Source organism: Meriones unguiculatus (assembly GCF_030254825.1).
Source record: "Meriones unguiculatus strain TT.TT164.6M chromosome 13 unlocalized genomic scaffold, Bangor_MerUng_6.1 Chr13_unordered_Scaffold_40, whole genome shotgun sequence".
Taxonomy (NCBI): Eukaryota; Metazoa; Chordata; class Mammalia; order Rodentia; family Muridae; genus Meriones; species Meriones unguiculatus.
Window position 1 is genome coordinate 5,284,888 of NW_026843649.1, and position 19,024 is coordinate 5,303,911.

The following is a 19,024-nucleotide window of genomic DNA, read 5'->3' on the forward strand; positions in this document are numbered from 1 at the left end:
TGTGTTAGGTCCCTCTTGCTTTTCTTTAGGTTTCATAGTGTAATTTATAGTGATGTATGCATTTCTATGCCTGGTCTATGGGTTTGTTTATGGTGGATTACCACACAAGACTGTAAGATTCTAGAGAAAGAATGAAGTGCATGAATCATTTTTGTGTGTTCAGGACTTAGCACAGTATTTGGTACATAATTCACAAACAGTAACTTTCTTTGGAAGGACAAATAACCTTTTAAGTAGTAAATGCCTTTAACAAAGTCTTCATAATCTTATAGTAATACAGAATTCCCACCTAGAGGATGAGGACATGTAGCATTTTATTTGTTAATACCAGCCATTGTGCCATCTGTAATAAACTTCTCCTAAAGTCTTTTTATCTTGTTCTGTTACTGCTGTTAGAAGGACAGCCTCCTCTATGTCTGTTGCCTTCTCTGTGTTCTCTTTCATTTATCTCATAACAAGTTACTTTCTTTAAGCTTTAGTAAGGTTTAGCGTCTGCCATTATCATATGCAAAAACTATCTGTATCTGCCTGTTTTGTGCAGAAACTAGGAAAACAGCTCAGAGGTAGAACATTTGTTTTACATATATGAGGTAAAGAAGGAGGGGGAAGGGGAGGAGAAAGAAAAGGAACAGGAGAAGCAAAGCATTGCTTTTCTTTATGCAGATGCTCTGCCTTAAATAAACAGGTTAACAGTCTTTCTGTCTCTGCCTTCCAAACAAGATAGAAATTACAGATACAGCAACGGTGCTGCTCATGATTTCCTTGTTTTTAATTGTTGAGTAGTATTCCATTGTGTAAATGTACCACAATTTATGTATCCATTCCTTAACTGAGGGACATCTGGGTTGTCCCTTATAATAGCTTCTGGCTATTATAAATAAAGCTGCTTGAGCAAATGTCCTTGTTGAATTCTTGAGCATCTTTTGGATATATGCCTACGAGTGGTATAGCTGGATCTTGAGGAAGCGTTATTCCTAATTGTCTGAGAAAGTCCCAGATTCATTTCCAAAGTGGTTATACAAGTTTACATTCCCACCAGCAGTGGAATGGGTTCCTTTTTCCCCACATCCTCTCCAGCATATGTCGTCACTTGAGATTTTGATCAAAGCCATTCTGATGGGTGTAAGGTGAAATCTCAGGGTCATTTTGATTTGCATTTCCCTGATGACTAAGGATGTTGAGCATTTCTTTTAAGTGTTTCTCTCCCACTCAATGTTCTTCTATTGAGAATTCTCTGTTTAGCTCTGTAGCCCATTTTTAAATTGGATTCCTTGATTTGTTGCTCTTTAACTTCTTAAGTTCTTTATATATTTTGGATATTAGCCCTCTGTCAGATATAGGGTTGGTGAAGATCTTTTCCTAATTTGTAGGCTGTCGTTTTTACTGAAGACAGTTTGTTGCATTACAGAATCTTTTCAGTTTCATGAGGTCCCATTTATTGATTGTAGATCTTAGAGCCTGTGCTGTTGGTGTTCTGTTCAGGAAGTTGTCTCCTGTGCCAATGAGTTCAAGGCTCTTCCCCACTTTTTATTCTTCCAGGTTTAGTTTGTGTCTGTTTTTATATTAAAGTCTTTGATCCACTTGGGTTTTACTTTTGTGCAGCGTGATAAGTATGGATCTATTTTTATTTTTCTACATATAGACATCCAGTTAGACCCACATCATTTGTTGAAGATGCTCTTTTTTCCATTGTATGGTTTTTAACCTGGTCCCTCACTTGACATTCACTGTATACCAGCTTTATACATAGTTGCTTTTATGTACATGTTCATTTTCTGGGAATAATCTATATTCTCATTAGGTTTTATGAGAGGTCAGATCCGCAGAAAATGTCCTGTGCTTTGCATCCTGCCATACTTATGCCTAGGAGACCCTATCTGCAAAGCTGATTGTGTCCTCCTGTAAATTATTTGATGTTTCAACTTCAGGATACATCTTGAACCTTGTTTTCAAGAGGATGTTGTAAACAAGCCCTAAGCTTAACAGGCATTTTGTGCCTCATGAAAGAAAAAAATTCATCATAAAATGTCCTGTCTGAAAAGAGATCATTGTACAATGCACTCAGTTACTTTCACTTTAGTCACTAACATTATTAGTACTGTTTATTGTTTTTTTGTTACTTTTCTCTAGACCCAAGTATTATTACCCTGGTGTAAGAGACTGTGTATACAGTGTTAACTAAGAAAATAAAATCACATATTCAAAACAAGCAAAACCTTCAAATAGTTCAGTTTTAATGAGAAGAAGATATTGAAACACCATTATTCAGGAAGCTTTTAGAGCACACACACACATACATGTTTGTAAATATGATGAAAAGATGTACACATAAACACAACTTAAGAATTCTTGGGCACATGCACAAAAAGTGGATCTTTATTAAGCAGTAATTTTTTTCCTTTCAATTATCTTGCCAGGAAAATTTTAAACATGTTATTTCCTTCTCCTCCCCTCCCTTATATTCCTCTCCTCTCTTCTTCCTTTCCCTTCTTTCCTTGCTCAGTGTGAATTTACAAACATTGCACTTGAGTTGATGCAATTCTGTGAAAGCACAGCCAAAAGTACCCTTTCTGCCTCATTTCTAGACTTTGAACCCAAAATGCATCCTAGCTATTTTTTTTTCTCTTGCACCATTGATTAAGTAAGGCACTTCATTTCCTGGGGGGATGGGTAGTTACCCAGACATGTTGAATTCCTCATCTATTCTCTCCACCCCCTCTTATGTCCTTTAGCACTTTGGGGAACAGTTTCACAGTGTTTCCTCACCCACCCAAACCACAATCATACGCGTGCTTTCTAAGATTTTCCAACAAAATTTTTCTAGCTGCCAGCCTGGGACCTTGCCTAAAAAGACAATAAGCTTGATTATCAGGTGACAGTCTCTTAGGTACCAGTGCAGGGAAGAGCACCCAGCCTAATAAGGCACATGCCAATGTGCTCAGGTGGGTATACTTGGCACAGTGATAATACACTGGCACAGACCTAGGAGCTCAGTAGAACCAAGCCTTCCCCATTTGGGTTCGGTTCACTTCCTTGTTGAGGCCACCTACGGCTCAAAAAAAAAGAAGTTTGAGGGATTGGCAGTGTAGCTCAGTTGATAAGAGGTAGAACAGAAGGATCAGGGATTCAAAGTCATCTTATAGCTGTTTAGTTTCAGGCCAGGATGGGTTACAGGGGACCCTATCCAAATAATAATAATAGAAATAACCACAATACATTTCAAATAAGAGCATATTTGGCAATCATGGTTCCACACTAGAGCTAACCTCAGGTCACAGACTTTCCTTAGAGAGGAAGCAAGGAGTCAAGGAGATACAGCCCTGCAGGATTTTCTGCACACAGAGCCCTCAAGAATGGTAGAGGCTGGAGAGGAGTTCAGCTCATGAGATGTGCCCTGGCTGTGGGCCAACACCTGGATGCCCTTGACTTGGGCAGACTGGGTCAGGAAATGAAAGTAAAATCTGAGGTCGCCCTGGCCCAGCTGTAAGTTAGCAACAGGTAGGTTGCATCCTCAGAAACACTGACACCAGCTGCATTGACAGACAATCCAGGGATGAAGTGAGAGAAAGGGGGAATAAAGGGACAGAAACCAGAAAAAAACTGTGGTGATTACCTGAGGTTCCTGGGAACCTGGCAGCTCTCTGATCTACCAGTGCTCTATGGTGCAGACAAACAGCACCTGGCTGGGGCTGCTGTGGTGACTGTCCCAGGGCCCAGAAGGTCCTAACGCAGGCCAGTACACCAAGCTACAATCCTTTCAATATCCGTATCTAAGGCCCCTACCAGAAGCAGAACCTGGAATCTGTCCTCTGCCCCAGGTGGAACTCAGATCTCCTCTTCTAGGAAGATTCCCTGGAATAAGTAACCTCAGTGCAGCCATTTCCCCCCCCTAGTTGCAATGTCCATGGTTCAGTCTGGAGAGTGGTAATTGAGCTGATCCAGCAATGCTCAACCCAGACCTTGCTTTGAGCTGCCTTTGAGCGTGGTCTCAGATCAGGTAGGAATCTTGGAGATCTGCTGGTGACACTAAGAAGGAGACATAACTTATCTGTGTCCAGATTTCTAGGACCTGAGACTAGCAGCTGTGGTAGATCATATCTTTAGCTTCAGTGACCTTCCAGGAGACTTGCCTGTGGAGCTATGTCTTGTTTCCCAATTTGGCCCTAGAAGGGAGGAAAGTGAACTCAAGGATCCTTTAATATTACAAACCAGAGGCAAACTGATTTGAACTGATTTGTCATGAATTAGCACATACCTCTGGGAGGGGGCTGGGATTTTCCTCTTCACCCTTGATAAGAATGGTGACCCCTGCCAGAAAAATTTAAGCTGCCACACCCGTCTTTCGAGTTTGGGCTCTATAGCTTTCCACCTTTTGTGTGACTAGGCAGTATACTTCCCCTCTCTGAACTTCACTTTTATACATGAGAATCCCCGTTCAGAAGTGTGTGTAACGATCTAAAGAGACAACAATTAGCACACTTGCTAATGAAGGCAGTCAGGCCAACTCTCAGGTTACAGACTTATAAGGCATAATAGTATTATGAGGAAAACAAAACTATCTCACTTCCTAATTTTGGCTAGTCCTGTATTTCCAAGAACTGTGAGTTCTCAATTTTCAGATAACTACCCTCTCCAAACCTCAATTTTCATCTCAGCTGTTTCCAGCTTTGCCCTTACTACAAAATTTTGCTAGCCAGCCCATCGAGAAACCCTTCAGTCTCAGATGCTGTCAGGGGGACTGGACCCTTCCAGGTGTACTCTGCAGGCAGAGGTGGGGCTAGAGTCTCATCTAGGTGCTAAGCATGCAGGGGCACAGCCTGTTTGAGTCAACAGCTCCCCAAGTCTAATGTCCAGGTTAGCCAGGTGTCCTGCCAGTCTCTGGTTCTTGCAGCTCTATTCTGAAAGCTCAGACCAACACCTGGGTTGTAGTCATTCTTGGAAAAGAATCCCCCATACCCAAGTTGTTCTGGCTCATCTTTCCTTCTTAATGCCTGAACCCTAAGCCAGGAAATTAAGGCAGCATAAGTCCTGCACCAGCCTAATCTCCCAGAACTGATCTCTGAGGTGCCTGTCCACAAGTGACCTCTACGCTTAGCCCTATACCCACAGGCAAGTTCCTGGGCAGGTCTGATCTTAGAAGCCAGAGAAAAGGGAGGGCTCCAGGTCATAGCAGACCCTCCCCTGAGTGTTTAAAATGCTGGAGCTGGCTCTTGCTGTTCAGTGGTTTCTTGGCGACACCAGGCAGAAGAGTTCCAGCATTACCTCTCCTAGCTTCTCATAGCAGTCAGCCTTGGACTTTGGGGATTTGCCAGAGTCAGAAGGACATCTCAGACTTTCTCCAAGTTCTTGACTACTCACTCCTTCAGCAGGTAGGGACAACTGGTCTCCAGGGTGTAGGGGCAGGGAGTGTGGCTTTTCCAAAGGCCCAAAACTTGCAGAACTGGACAAATGCATTCTACTTTGGGGGATCCACTGTAGAGCACACCTCATGTCCCAGGTCTAACTCATATACCCAGCTGTTTCTCTCCTGAGATCCCTCTCCACCTTGGGCAATGATCCTAGGAGTTGAATTGGAGACCTCGGGAAACCTGGTTCTCCGGTTTCCTTTGCTTTGCTTGTCACCCACCTGGCCAGCGCAAAAGCCTCTGGATGCGTCTCGGTGTCAGGGAGAGATAAGCAGCAGAACCGGGTAGAGTGCCACCAATCTGCTTCCCTTCCTGCCTACGCCCTTCGTGACCCTCTGGGGCTGTGCAGCTGGCCCTGTTGCTCACCCTCGGCTTCTTGCTCCTTTCCAGGGTATCTGAGCATCTGCACAGAATGAAGCTGGTTTCCATCATCCTGATATTCCTGGGTTCACTTGCCTTCCTAGGTGTGGACACTGCACAGTCAGATGCGTCCTCGCAGTGAGTTTGGGGCAGTGCTTTCTTCAGTCCTAATACATGGCAGTCAGGGAACACTGAGGGATGGTTTGAAGGGGTTAGAAGAAAGTGGAGATGGGAGCTGGCCTGGGCATCACTTGAACACAACCAAACACATCTGCTTGTGTTTTCTAGGCAGAATAAGTGGGCGCTAAGTAGTGGCAAGAGGGAACTGCAGGCATCCAGCACCAATTCCTCGGGACTCACTGGTGAGGAGATAGTTCTTAACTCGACTCTTGTTCCGCTCCAGGACAAGGAGAGCACATCGAAATCCCCACAAGCCAGGTAACTATGCCCTCTACAAAGGATGTGCCCTCTCTACTACTCTGGCCCCAGGAGGATTGTCCAGGCAGGACTGCAGCTCCAGGGGAGGGAGCAGGTCCCAGGTCCCTCAGGTTCTCTATGGCCCTGGTCCCAGGTGGTTAGGAACAAAGCTCTGGTTGGTGAAGTTTCAAGAGTCCTTTCTTCACAGCACTCCCAGCATAGCCCATATTGGATTCAAACACTACCGCCCTATGATGAACCCTGGCTCTCCTAGCTCTCCATGCCGCTTAGGGACGTGCATACTGCAGAAATTGGCCCAACGGATCTACCAGTTGACAGACAAAAGTAAAGACGCTGTGGCCCCCAAAACAAGATCAGCCCTCAAGGCTATGGCCGCCGGCGCCGGCGTTCCCTGCCAGAGGTCCTCCAGGCCCAGACTGTGGTGTCCTCCCAAGAGCAGACACAGGCAACAGCAGCCTCCGGGGACGGGTGGCAGCAATGAACAGTTCAGCGAGCGTCCCACTAGTGTCTGCTTCACACCAGGGCATATTGAGACAAACCTGCAGAGATTTGCCTGGCTGCCACTGGGGGAGGCAGAGGAACCCAAGATCAAGCCAGGCTCACTCCACAAGCTGAGAAGTACAGACTGTTACTCTTCGGGGTAGGGGTCTGAGCCACTGCCTTGCCTGCTCATAAATTGGTTTCTCAAAGGGCTTAATAAGCCTCATTACTAATTGAACTGGGTTCCAAAACCCAGTAAGGAAAAGTGAAATGCTTGTTGTACAGCCAGAGGTCACTATCATATTTAAGATTGTTGCTGCCAAGAGATGGGCTTTTTTGTAACTTCAAATACATAGAGAGATTTTTTGTTTGTTATATATTGTATTAAAGGCATTTTAAAGGAAATTATGTTGTTACCATCCCTATTTTAAGATGTGAAAGTCTCAGCCAGGTATAACATGGTTTGGTTCTCTGTGTGTGTGTGTTTGTATATGTGTGTAAGGTGGAGAGCGCCTGATTACTGTTAGTGGAAGAAGAAAAGACATTATACCTCTTATAATCTATTTACTTAAAATATATGATCTTGGAAAAATTAAACCAATAAACTTTCTCAATGCTGATTCGTTCTCTGTTCATGCATCTAGGGAAGGGTGGTCTTGGTTTGGGTTGGCCTGGAAGTGCTGAAGTCTTACTTCATGCTTTGGGAAGATAGAACTGCAGTGTGGGTGCAAGCCAACATCTCTGTTCATGAGAGGTCAAACCCTCTTGTGCTGATTTCCAAGGTCCCAGAATGCCACTGTGCACTCAGGTGGTTAGGACCCAAGTCCATGCCTGGTGAGTCCAATGGAGCTCTGGCTCTTGTGTTTTCCCTTTCAGGATATATAGTTGGACGTTACAGGCTCAGTTCCCACAGGAGCTCCAGCCATGCCTGTGTAGTAAGTGCCATGGTGAAAAAGATTATCTAAAAGATCCCACCCCAAGTCTTCCCTTTTCTCCAACATAGTAAGTCAGAAGGAAAGCTGTGGTTTTGGGAAAATCCACAGACTTTGCCATCATCAAAGACTTGAAGATGCAGAGGTTATTTTTGTAAAAAAATATTTGTTGTGTATGTGTCTATGTGTGCATGTGTATGTGTACACTGGCTCACAGGCGGAGGCTGAAGGACAACTTTTGGCCTCCTAGCTTTATGTGGGTTCTAGGGCTCAAAATTGGGTCACCACACTTTGCAAGCTCTTTTCCTTGGCGAGCCAACTCAGCAGCCCTAGGTGTCATTTCTGTCACATGAACTGTAATCCAATGTTTCTCTGTATGGATGACACAGGTCTTGGAGAATGGCAGAGCACTTTAGTCAATCTATTCTAATGGCGACTTTATTCAGGCAGTTCTAAATATGGTATTGTCACTCAATGTGAAGCTAGCTGACAATTTCCCTCTCTTTCTCATAAGGAGTTCCCGATGACATTTTCTTCCTCTTGATAGGGACAACAGTGCATCTTTCTTATCTTGTCTTGAGACTCATCATGGTTTCTGTTATGATTTAATTGATGGGGATTTTGAGTCCTTCTCCATTCATCTCAGGACATCAGTTATACCACGGTCCTAGAAAGTAGCAGGTCTTTTAAGTGCATCAAAGAGACATAGATGTCCCTGAGCACAAAAAACAAGTTCCACGAGAAATAGAGACTTATGCTTGAGTTATGTTTCTGTCATGAGCTCTGTTGTCCATCTGGGTGCGCAAAACGAGTGTCCTGGGTGGGAGTTCACCAGCTTGTGTGGCAGCCAGACAAGGTTGGTAGGGTGAGCCCCAGTAGTTAGGCCAGACTGGGTCTGCTAGGTTGCACAAAATACTCCCAATTTTATGGGGTTCCTCATAGAACCTAAGCTAAGGCATAACCTAAATGTAAGTAGAGTTTATGTTACAGCTGCAGGTATTAAAAAGCTTCTCAGGTAAATCCGACAAAATGTTCGCACATCTCTAGAAAACCCTCTGCTTGGATCCCAAGTCCTCACTGGGCCCTAGAATCCATAAGTGGGTCCCTAGCGCCCCCTGCTGTTAGTCACTCGTGGTCCCCGAGAGTGGTGGAAGTAGTATCAGCAGTTTAGTAAGTTCTCCTATGTGGGAGTCAACACATAGCCTTAAAGAAAGCGGAAAGAAAGAGAAAAAAAAAAAGCGTTTTGCAGATGCTATCCAGGCTCCCCCCATCTGCACGCCGGCTTGCTGTGCCAGGACAAAGACTCAGCACCCTCACGCTGTGCAGGGAGCAGCTGCTGGCCAGAGGCCGGGGGACAGTCAGACGGACATGCAGCTGGAACCGTGTGCCTCAGAGGGCCTGAGACCTTCATTGTTCATAATCATTATTAGTATTTTAGTCTATACATTTTAGACACTTTAATACATCATAGACATATACATTATAGACACATAGACAAATACATCTAATACACAGGCACATATTTTTAAGAATGGAATCCTTGAGTGGGTGTGAAGAGCTGAATTAAACACATTTGTCAGTTTAAGGCAAATTGTCATTACCAATCTGTGTAATACTTCTGTTTTATAATATATATATATATACATTATTATAAATAATATATTATGTATTATGTTATATATAATATATTCATTTTTATAATATTTTTGTTTTTCAAGACAGTGTTTGTGTAGCCTTGGCTGTCCTGGACTCGCTTTGTAGAGTAGGCTGGCCTCGAATTCACAACTATCTGCCTGCTTCTGCTTCCTGAATGCTGGGATTACAAGTGTGCACCGCCCTGTCTGGCTCTTGAATCCTTGATAGCAGCTCTCTCTTATTTTTGGACACTAACTTGTTATGTAGTCAATGCTGGCCTTGAACTCCTGATCTTCCTGTCTCTACCTCCTGAGTACTGGATTACAGGTAGGTATTCCTACATGCTTCTCATCAGCCCTCCTTAAAATGTTCTCTACACATAGAAAGTGGAAGTGGGATTGTAAAATGTATCATTTTGTGCCTACAGGTTTTTTAAATTAAATTTTATTCATTTATATTTTTATAATTTTATTTTTTTTCTTATCAGTTACATTTTATTAACTCTGTATCCCAGCCGTGTCCCGCTCCCTCATTCCCTCCCAATCCCACCCTCCCTTCCTCATCTCCACCATACCCCTTTCCAAGTCCACTGATGGGGGGACCTCCTCTTTATCAGGCATCTTCAGGACTGGCTGCGAAGCCCTCCTCTGTGGCCTAACAGGACTGCTCCTCCCTTGGGGGTTGGGGAGGTCAAAGAGCCAGTCATTGAGTTCCTGTTAGAAATAGTCCTTGTTCCCCTCACTATGGGAAACCAATTGGTTACTGAGCTACCACAAGCTACATCTGAGCAGAGGTTCTAGGTTATAGCCATATATGGTCCTTGGTTGAATGTCAGTCTCAGAAAAGATCCTGTGCCCAGATATATTTGGTCCTTGTGGAGCTCCTATCCTTTCCCCATCATACTAACTCCCTTCTTTTTTTTGTTGTTGGGGAAGAAAGAATTTATTTCATCTTACAGCTTATACTCATTATCCAGGAAAGTCAGCACAGAAATTCAAGGCAAGAATCCAGAGGCAGGAACTAATCCAGAGGCGATGGAAAAATGCTGCTTACAGAATTTCTCATCCTTCTTTCTCATAGCAGCCAGGACAACCTACCCAGAGGCAGCACTGCCTACAATGGGCTGGTCTCTCTCACATCAGTCAACTAATAAGAAAATGGACCACAGGCTTGCCCACAGTCCAGTCCAATGGGAGCATTTTCTAAATTGAGGGTCCATCCCCTCAAATGACTCTAGCTTCTGTCTAGATGACATAAAACTAGTCAACAAAGTTGGAAACATTCAAAATTTTCACTACTATTTATAAATGGATAATAATTAATAAACATAAGCAACATTTTGTTTCTTGAGATGAGAGGTGCTTATACTAATATTACGGTCTTAACTATTTCTTTATTATTATTATTATTATTATTAATTACACTTTATTTATTTTGTATCCCTCCATAAGCCCCTCCCTCCTCCCCTCCCGACCCCACCCTTTCTCCCCTTTCTGTATGCATGCTCCTCCCCAAGTCCACTGATAGGGGAGGTCCTCCTCTCCTTCCTTCTGATCTTAGTCTATCAGATCACATCAGGAATGGCTGCATTGTCTTCTTCTGTGGCCTGGTAAGGCTGCTCCCCCCTCAGGGGGAGCAGGCCAATCAGTTTATGTCAGAGGCAGTCCCTCTTCCCATCACTATGTAACCCACTTGGACACTAAACTGCCATGGGCTACATCTGTGCAGGGGTTCTAGGTTATCTCCATAAATTGGTTGGAGTATGAATCTCTGGGAAGTTCCCTGTGTTCAAATTTTCTTGTTCTGTTGCTCTCCTTGTGGAGTTCCTGTCCTCTCCAACTCTTGCTATTTCCCACTTCTTACATAAAATTCCACTCACTCTGCCCATCAGTTGGCCATCAGGCTCAGCATCTGCTTTGATAGTCTGCAGGGCAGAGGCTTTCAGAGGCCCTCTGTGGCAGGTTCCTAGGTTGTTTCCTGTTTTCTTCTTCTTCTGATGTCCATCCTCTTTGCCTTTCAGGATGGGGATTGAGTGTTTTAGTTAGGGTCCTCTCTTTTGCTTAGTTTGTTTAGATGTTCTGATTTTAGTGGGTTTTTCCTATGTTGTATGTTTATATAAGTGAGTATATACCATGTGTGTCTTTTTGCTTTTGGGACAACTCACTCAGGATGATCCTTTCCAGGTCCCACCATTTACCTGCAAATTTCATGATTTCCTTATTTTTCATTGTTGAGTAATACTCCATTGTACAGATGTACCACCATTTCTGCATCCATTCTTCAGTTGAGGGGCATCTGGGCTGTTTCCAGCTTCTGGCTATTACAAATAAACTGCTACAAACATGGTTGAGCAAATGTCCTTTTTGTGTACTTAAGCCTCTTTTCGATATATGCCTAGGAGCGGTATGGCTGGATTTTGAGGAAGCGCTATTCCTAGTTGTCTGAGAAAGTGCCAGATTGATTTCCAGAGTGGTTGTACAAGTTTACATTCCCACCAGCAGTGGAGAAGGGTTCCCCTTTCTCCACAACCTCTCCAGCATGTGTTGTCACTTGAGTTTTTGATCTTGGCCATTTTGATGGGTGTAAAGTGAAATCTCAGGGTTGTGTTGATTTGCATTTCCGTAATGGCTAATGATGTTGAGCATTTCTTTAAATGCTTCTCTGCCATTTGATATTCCTCTACAGAGAGTTCTCTGTTTAGCTCTGTTCCCCATTTTTTTTTACGTTAGAACCAGCCATTTAATCACATACAAATTGCTGACCAATGTCTCTGCCCATGTAGTCTTGATCTCCTCCTCACTTGTGTAAGCTTGCCAACCCTGGAATCCAATACAGTGAGGCCCGCCCCACCTCCTGGGAAAGCTGGCGATTCTGTCCACGCCATGTTTCATGGTCAAACAGGATCAGTTTGACACAGCTGCCATAGACACACGGTGTAGGAAGGGGCCACAGAGATTATCTGTGCCAATCATTTTCTTTTTTTTTTTTTTCAGTGCAGTTTATTCAGGAACCTTGAACAATCATCTGACCCTGGGGAAAGCCAGCCAACAGCTTAAATAGCCTCTGGGTAGCCAACCCCAGCGTGCCATGTGGGCAATGAAGATAGGTCCACATACATGGAAGCAAGCCAGATCCTCAGCTTTAGCCAAATGTGGAATTGTTCCTGACAGAGAACACTCACCATAGGGAAGGTGGAAGGCGGAAACCAGCTCCATCTTTAAGGCACAGCATTCCGCAGCTCTCTACAGTTCCCCCTTTTTGTTTTAGACGCCTCAGGCAAGAGTAGAGGTCTGATCTCTGATATTAGAAATAAATTGGGACTTTTTACTGATGTTCATTTAGGTGTCATCCACCCAAAGAGCATCAGACCCATCCGATACCTTTTTCTCAGAGGCGGGACCTGGGGCATCAACCCGCATGCAATCAGACATGCTCTTCTCTGGGTCCAAAGCGGCTGACCCTGAGTGCAGTGCTTAGCCTCGCATCCTGAGCGTAACATTTTAGCTTTTTATGGTAGCCAACCATGCTTGGCTGTTCCCCATTTTTTAAGTGGATTACTTAGTTTTTGCTTTTCAGCTTCTTTAGTTCTTTATATATAGTGGATATGAGTCCTCTGTCAGATAAAGGGTTGGTGAAAATTCTTTCCCATTCTGTAGGCAGTCGCTTTGTTTTGATGACAGTGTCCTTTGCTTTACAGAAGCAAATATTAGTTACAGTTTATTAACTTTGTATCCCAGCTGTAGCCTGCTCCCTCATTCCCTCCCAATCCCACCCTCCCTCCTTCCTCTCCTCCCTGCCCCTTTCCAAGTCTACTGTTAGGGGAGGTCCTCCTCCACTTCCATTTGACCCTAGCTGCAAAGTCATCCTCTGTGGCCTAGCAAGGCTATTCCTCCCTTGGAGGAGGGGAGGGGAGGTCAAAGAGCCAGCCATTGAGCTCATGTCAGAAATAGTCCCTGTTCTCCTTACTATGGTACCCACTTGGATACTGAGCTACCATGAGCTACATCCGAGCAAGTTTTTTAGGTTATAAAACACTTGGTTGGAGATACAGTCTCATAAAAGACCCCTGTGTCCAGATATATTTGGTCCTTGTGGAGCTCCTGTCCTCTCCAGATGCCTACATGTTTTAACATATAAACCTACTGTTACAGTTTTATTGTTTCCCAGTTTTCTCATATAAGAAATTCTACTACATTTTATTTTTCATATCTTTAAAAAAATGAATTTTATTCAGGCATGGTGGTGCATGCCTTTAACCCCAGGATGCAGGGAGGCAGAGGCAGGCAGATATTTGTGAGTTTGAGGCCAGCCTGTTCTACAAAGTGACCCAAGATAGCCAAGGCTGCACAGAGAAACCTGTTTCAAAAATTTTTTATGAGAATTTTTTTATGGAGGTCCGGGGAAGTCCAACAATTCATTTCAACTCACACATCAATTAGGGTAAGAACCATATTCTCTTGATTTATTCCCCTTGTATGTTTTTTGAAGAGATGATTTTTTTTTATATTAATCACAGGTCATTCACTTTGTGTCCCAGCAGTAGCCCCCTCCATCTTTCCCTCCCAATTCTACCCTTCCTCCCTCATTTCCTCCTTGCCCCCTTCCAAATCCACTGATAGGGAAGGTCCTCTTCCCCTTCAGTCTGATCCTAGCTTATCAGGTATCTTCAGGCCTGGCTGCAATATGCTCCTCTGTATCCTAGAAAGGCTGCTCCTCCCTCGGAGGGGGGAGGTCAAAGAGCCAGTCATTGAGTTCCTGTCAGAAATAATCCTTGTTCCCATTATTTGGGTACCCACTTGGATACGGAGCTATTATGGGCTACATCTGAGCAGGTGTTCTAGGTTATATCCATACACAGCCCTTGATTTGAGAAACAGTCTTATAAAAGATCCCTGTGCCCAGACATATTTGGTCCTTGTGGTGCTCCTGTCCTCTCAGGTCATACTAACTCCTCTTTCTTTCATATGATTCCTTGCACTCTGCAAAAGGTTTAGTTATGAGTCTTAGTATCTGCTTTGATACACTGCTTGGTAGAGTCTTTCAGAGGCTCTCTGAAGTAGCCTCCTGTCCTACTATATATATACTCATACATATATATATATATATATGTATATATATATACTCACATACATACATATATATACATAAATATACATATATATGTATATGTATATATATGAGTATATATGCATCTATCGTGTGTGTCTTTCTGTCTTTCTGCTCCTGGGATACCTCACTCAGGATGATCTTTTCTAGATTCCACCATTTGCCTACAAATTTCATGATTTCCTTGTTTTTAATTGCTGAGTACTATTCCACTGTGTAAAAGTAGCACAATTTCTGTATCCATTCCTCCATTGAGGGACATCTGGGTTTTTTTCCAGGTTCTGGCTATTACAAATAAAGCTACTACAAGCATGGTTGAGCAAATGTCCTTGCTGTGTACTTGAAAATCTTTTTGATATATGCCTAGGAGTGGTATAGCTGGATCTTGAGGAAGCAGTATTCCTAATTGTCTAAGAAAATGCCAGATTGATTTCCAAAGTGGTTGTACAAATTTACATTCCCACCAGCAATGGAGGAATGTTCCCCTTTCTCTACAACCTCTCCAGTGTGTGTTGTCACTTTAGTTTTTGATCTTAGCCATTCTGATGCTTGTAAAGTGAAACCTCAGGGTCATTTTGATTTCCATCTCTCTGATAGCTAATGATATTGAGCATCTCTTTAAGTGTTTCTCTGCCATTCTGTATTCCTCTACAGAGAATTCTCTGGTTAGCTTCGTACCCCATCTTTTAATTGGATTGCTTGATTTATTACATTTTAAATTATTTAGTTCTTTATATATTCTGAATATAAACCTTCTGTCAGATATAGGGTTGATGAAGATCCTTTCCCAGTCTGTAGGCAGTCATTTTTTTTTCCTTTTGACAGCAGTGTCCTTTGCTTTACAGAAGCTTTACAGTTTCATTAGATCCCATTTATTGGGTGTTCCTCTTAGAACCTGTGTTGTTGGTATTCTGTTCAGGAAGTTGTTTCCTGTGCCAATGAATTCTAGAGTCTTCCCCACTTTTTCCTTTAACAGGTTTAGTGTATCTGATTTTATGTTGAGGTCTTTGATCCACTTGGGCTTTAGTTTTGTGCAAGGTGATAAATATGGATCTATTTTCATTTTTCTGCATGGATACATCCTCTTGGACCAGCACCATTTGTTGAAGATACTGTTTTTTTCCATTGAATGGTTTTGGCTTCTTTGTCAAAAATCAAGTATTCATAGGTGTGTTGGTTTATTTCTAGGTCTTCTATTTGGTTCCATTGACCCACCTTTCTGCTTCTATGCCAACACCATGCAGTTTTTACTATTATTGCTCTGTAATACAGCTTGGGATCAGGGATGGAGATACCTCCAGATGATCTGCTGTTGTACAGGATCATTTTGCAAATTCTGGGTTTTTTGTTTCTCCATATGAAGTTGATAATTTTTCTTTCACAATAGCCACTAATAACATAAAGTACCTTGGGGTGACTCTAACCAAGCAGGTGAAAGACCTGTTTGAAAAAAAAATACACTTCTTCAAGTCTCTGAAGAAAGAAATTGAAAAAGACATCAGAAGATGGAATGATCTCGTGTGCTCATGGATCAGCAGGATTAACATAGTGAAAATGGCCATTCTGCCAAAAGCAATCTACAGATTCAATGCAATTCCTATCAAAATGCCAACACAACTATTTACAGACCTTCCCTTGTATTTTTATCACAAGCTAGTCTAAGACATACGCACCAAAGTGCAAAAGTGGCTTTTTTGTAATTTAGTATTTTATTTTTTAATTATCATTTTTTATTAATTACAGTTTATTCACTTTGTAGCTCCCTGTACTTTCCTCTCTCCTCCCTTCCCAATCCTGCCCTCATTTCCCCTTCTCCACCCATGTCCCTCACCAAGTCCACTGATGAGGGAGGTCCTCCTCCCCTTCCTTCTGATCCTAGTCTACCAGGTCTCATCATGAGTGGCTGCATTGTCTTCCTCTGTGACCCAGTAAGGCTGTCTAACAATTTCTTAACATAGATTCAACCCCCTTCCCTTTTGTTTTTTTGACATTAGACTTCTTGAAGAAAATAATGTACTCATGAGTATGAGTCAGAACTTTTAATACACAGACAGATTTGGAGTCTCTTCTTCAACACTGTGAGGCCTGAGCAGAGACAGCCTGGCCTTCAGGGTGTGGGTGTGGCAGGTGACACATCAGAGAAGTGTTTCAGTATATCTGACATAGAAAGAATTTTGCAATTTCGTTCTTCCTGCTTTTTCATGCTACAATTTTTCCACTTGACCTTTCCACTAGTAAGCCAGCAGCATTGTCTTGAGGAGAATTAAGATATGTGCAACCAGAATGCAAACAGAAAGAATCAGTCTGAATGAAACCGCTAAATGTTCAGTTTTCTGGCTTTTTTTAAACAGCCTCTTGAAGCTCACATCAAAAGCAATAGTTTGAAAGTCAAAGCTTTTTGATCGCAGAGAGCCAGCTTTTGTTGAGAGGAAAAAGGGCTCTTAAGAATCAAAAGGGGAATCCAGAAGCTCCAGGGTTCCAGCTTCACCCATGTGGGAAAGTGAACTGAGCCCCTCACCCAGTCCTCTGCATCCTTAGGAAGTGGTGGTGGGTAGAGGGGTGGGAGATGGGACAGTGGGTAGAGAGGGGCATCCAGTTTAGATGTGATAGGTCAGTCTAGCTTCCTACACGGTGTGAGGAGGTGGAGAAGAATCACATGTTTGTAATCACTACTGCCATCTAAATGGGCCTAACTTTTCTTAGTCAGCATCCTGTCACCTGTATTCCTTTGACTGCAGGGAATTGACTGTCATCCACAGCATCCTGCAGGTTCTGCTTAGCATAGGTGATCTCAGAGTTACTGCTGAGCATCACCCTTCACCTCCCACCCAGATTACTCCACTCCACCAAAGACACTCACCAGCTACCCCTGTTATGCTCAGTTCCTGAGACCCCCCCCCAAAGACTACCAGGAATCAACTCGACTGCAAATACATGAGGATCTTTTATTCAAGCTCAAGCCCAGGAGGCAACAACCTACCTAGTTGAAGAGGAGGATTTTGGCCTTGTGGTCTTGTAATGCCAGTATCATGGAACCATCAGAGACCACCAGGAGATGACTTGATGCAATAGCAAGAAGGCTTTATTATGAGAGCATCGAACTCGGGACCCAAGCCTCACTGATGCAGCAGTAGAGAAATGGGACCTCGAGCTCTGAGTGAGCAGGTTTTTAAAGGGAATGTCTGTGAGCATGGGGTTTCCATGACAACAAGCAGGGGGGCACGTCTTGACATTACAGGATTAGGTAAAGTTAGAGGGAAGAGGTGACTTTCTCTGAGGCACATAATCACATTTGCTATTCTTCTAAACTATATCTGAAACATTGGGAGAATTTTCCCAGCTGATTCCCAACTGATTCTCATTGATTATTGCCAGGTAGATTGTCTCTATTTTCTATGAAGTATTTATTCTGTGATATTTCCTGGAGGCTGTTGCTAGAAGAGTTAAATTTGTTTTCTGCCAATGTGTACATTCCGTGATATTTCCTGGCACCTGAGGTCAGCTCCCAGTCAAGATGGCTCTTTATTTTAAAATGGAGTCATACTCAGGCTAACTTAAACTCTTCAGTCTAGGAGAACAAGGTTTTTTAAAGGGAAAAATGCAAGCAGGGTGTTACATGACTTGGTGTTACATGACTGGCTAAGGGAAATTGACTTTTGAAATTATTGGTTTACTGTAGGTGTCAAGACCACAAATGATTCTGGCCTGCCCATCTGGGTTGGTTTCCTAGCAACTGTACCTCTATTGGGCAGGAAAACTATGTAGTAAAGCTAGTTCTTTTCCCTAGGTGGCTGCACATGCCTCCATTTGGCTGGACTTCATTCGGGTTTGTGCTTTAAACTTTAAACCAATATCCAGAAGGTTTGGTCTCTCATTCCCCCCTTTCCTTTATCATTTGAAGGCCCAGTGTTGGGTCTTCCAGATATGACACCTACCACTCTTCCCTATCCCACCTCCACCAGGACTTCTGCAGATGTTCAGAGAGGTGATCTAGCTCAGTCATTCACCAAATGTGTTCCTGAGTAGGATCTGTGATGCAACACACAGGAATGGGATGGCTCATCCCAGGTTTTATCAGGCACCATCTGATAGGAGAAAATATCCAGGGTTATTTCCTTAATACACTATGTCATTTTAAAAACATTAGATTTGACATTAAAAAAAAAACTTCATATGAAAAAAAAATTAACAGACTCATTAATCACTGCAAATAAAAAGATTAAAGACAACATGATAACAACAGAAAGAAACTCTTGAATGTGATTACATCTTCCTGAAGATGGCAAAGAGGAAAATGCCACTTTCTAGAACCATCAGATAGTTCATTTCTATTCTCTATGACTTCCATAAGATGACTAAGAACCCCTATCAGGCCAGTCCAGTTCACCATTACCAGTACCTCCACATCTAATCCAAGCTCAGAGTCTTATCTTTTTATCAGTGTCATCTTCATTTCCCTGAAAATGCCTCTTCCATAATATGCCTCAGTTTCCTCAAAGAAGACAAAGATAAAACACCTGAAGATGTCACAAGCAAACTCCACCTGAAGCCTACTGGCTAGTTCTAGTAGGAAGAGCATTTTTACTTCAGGGGTGGGGTGGGCTGGAATGCTACTGTTGACACACCCTTCAGAGAACAGTTCTGTGTGAGAACCAGCCTTCAGTTATG

General features: G+C 43.0%; 1 pseudogene; it reads left to right on the plus strand.

Annotated features, from left to right (window-relative positions):
• Positions 1–5,817: 5,817 nt before the first annotated feature.
• LOC132651132 (pro-adrenomedullin-like) lies at positions 5,818–6,684 on the plus strand (annotated as a pseudogene).
• The last annotated feature ends 12,340 nt before the right edge of the window (positions 6,685–19,024 follow it).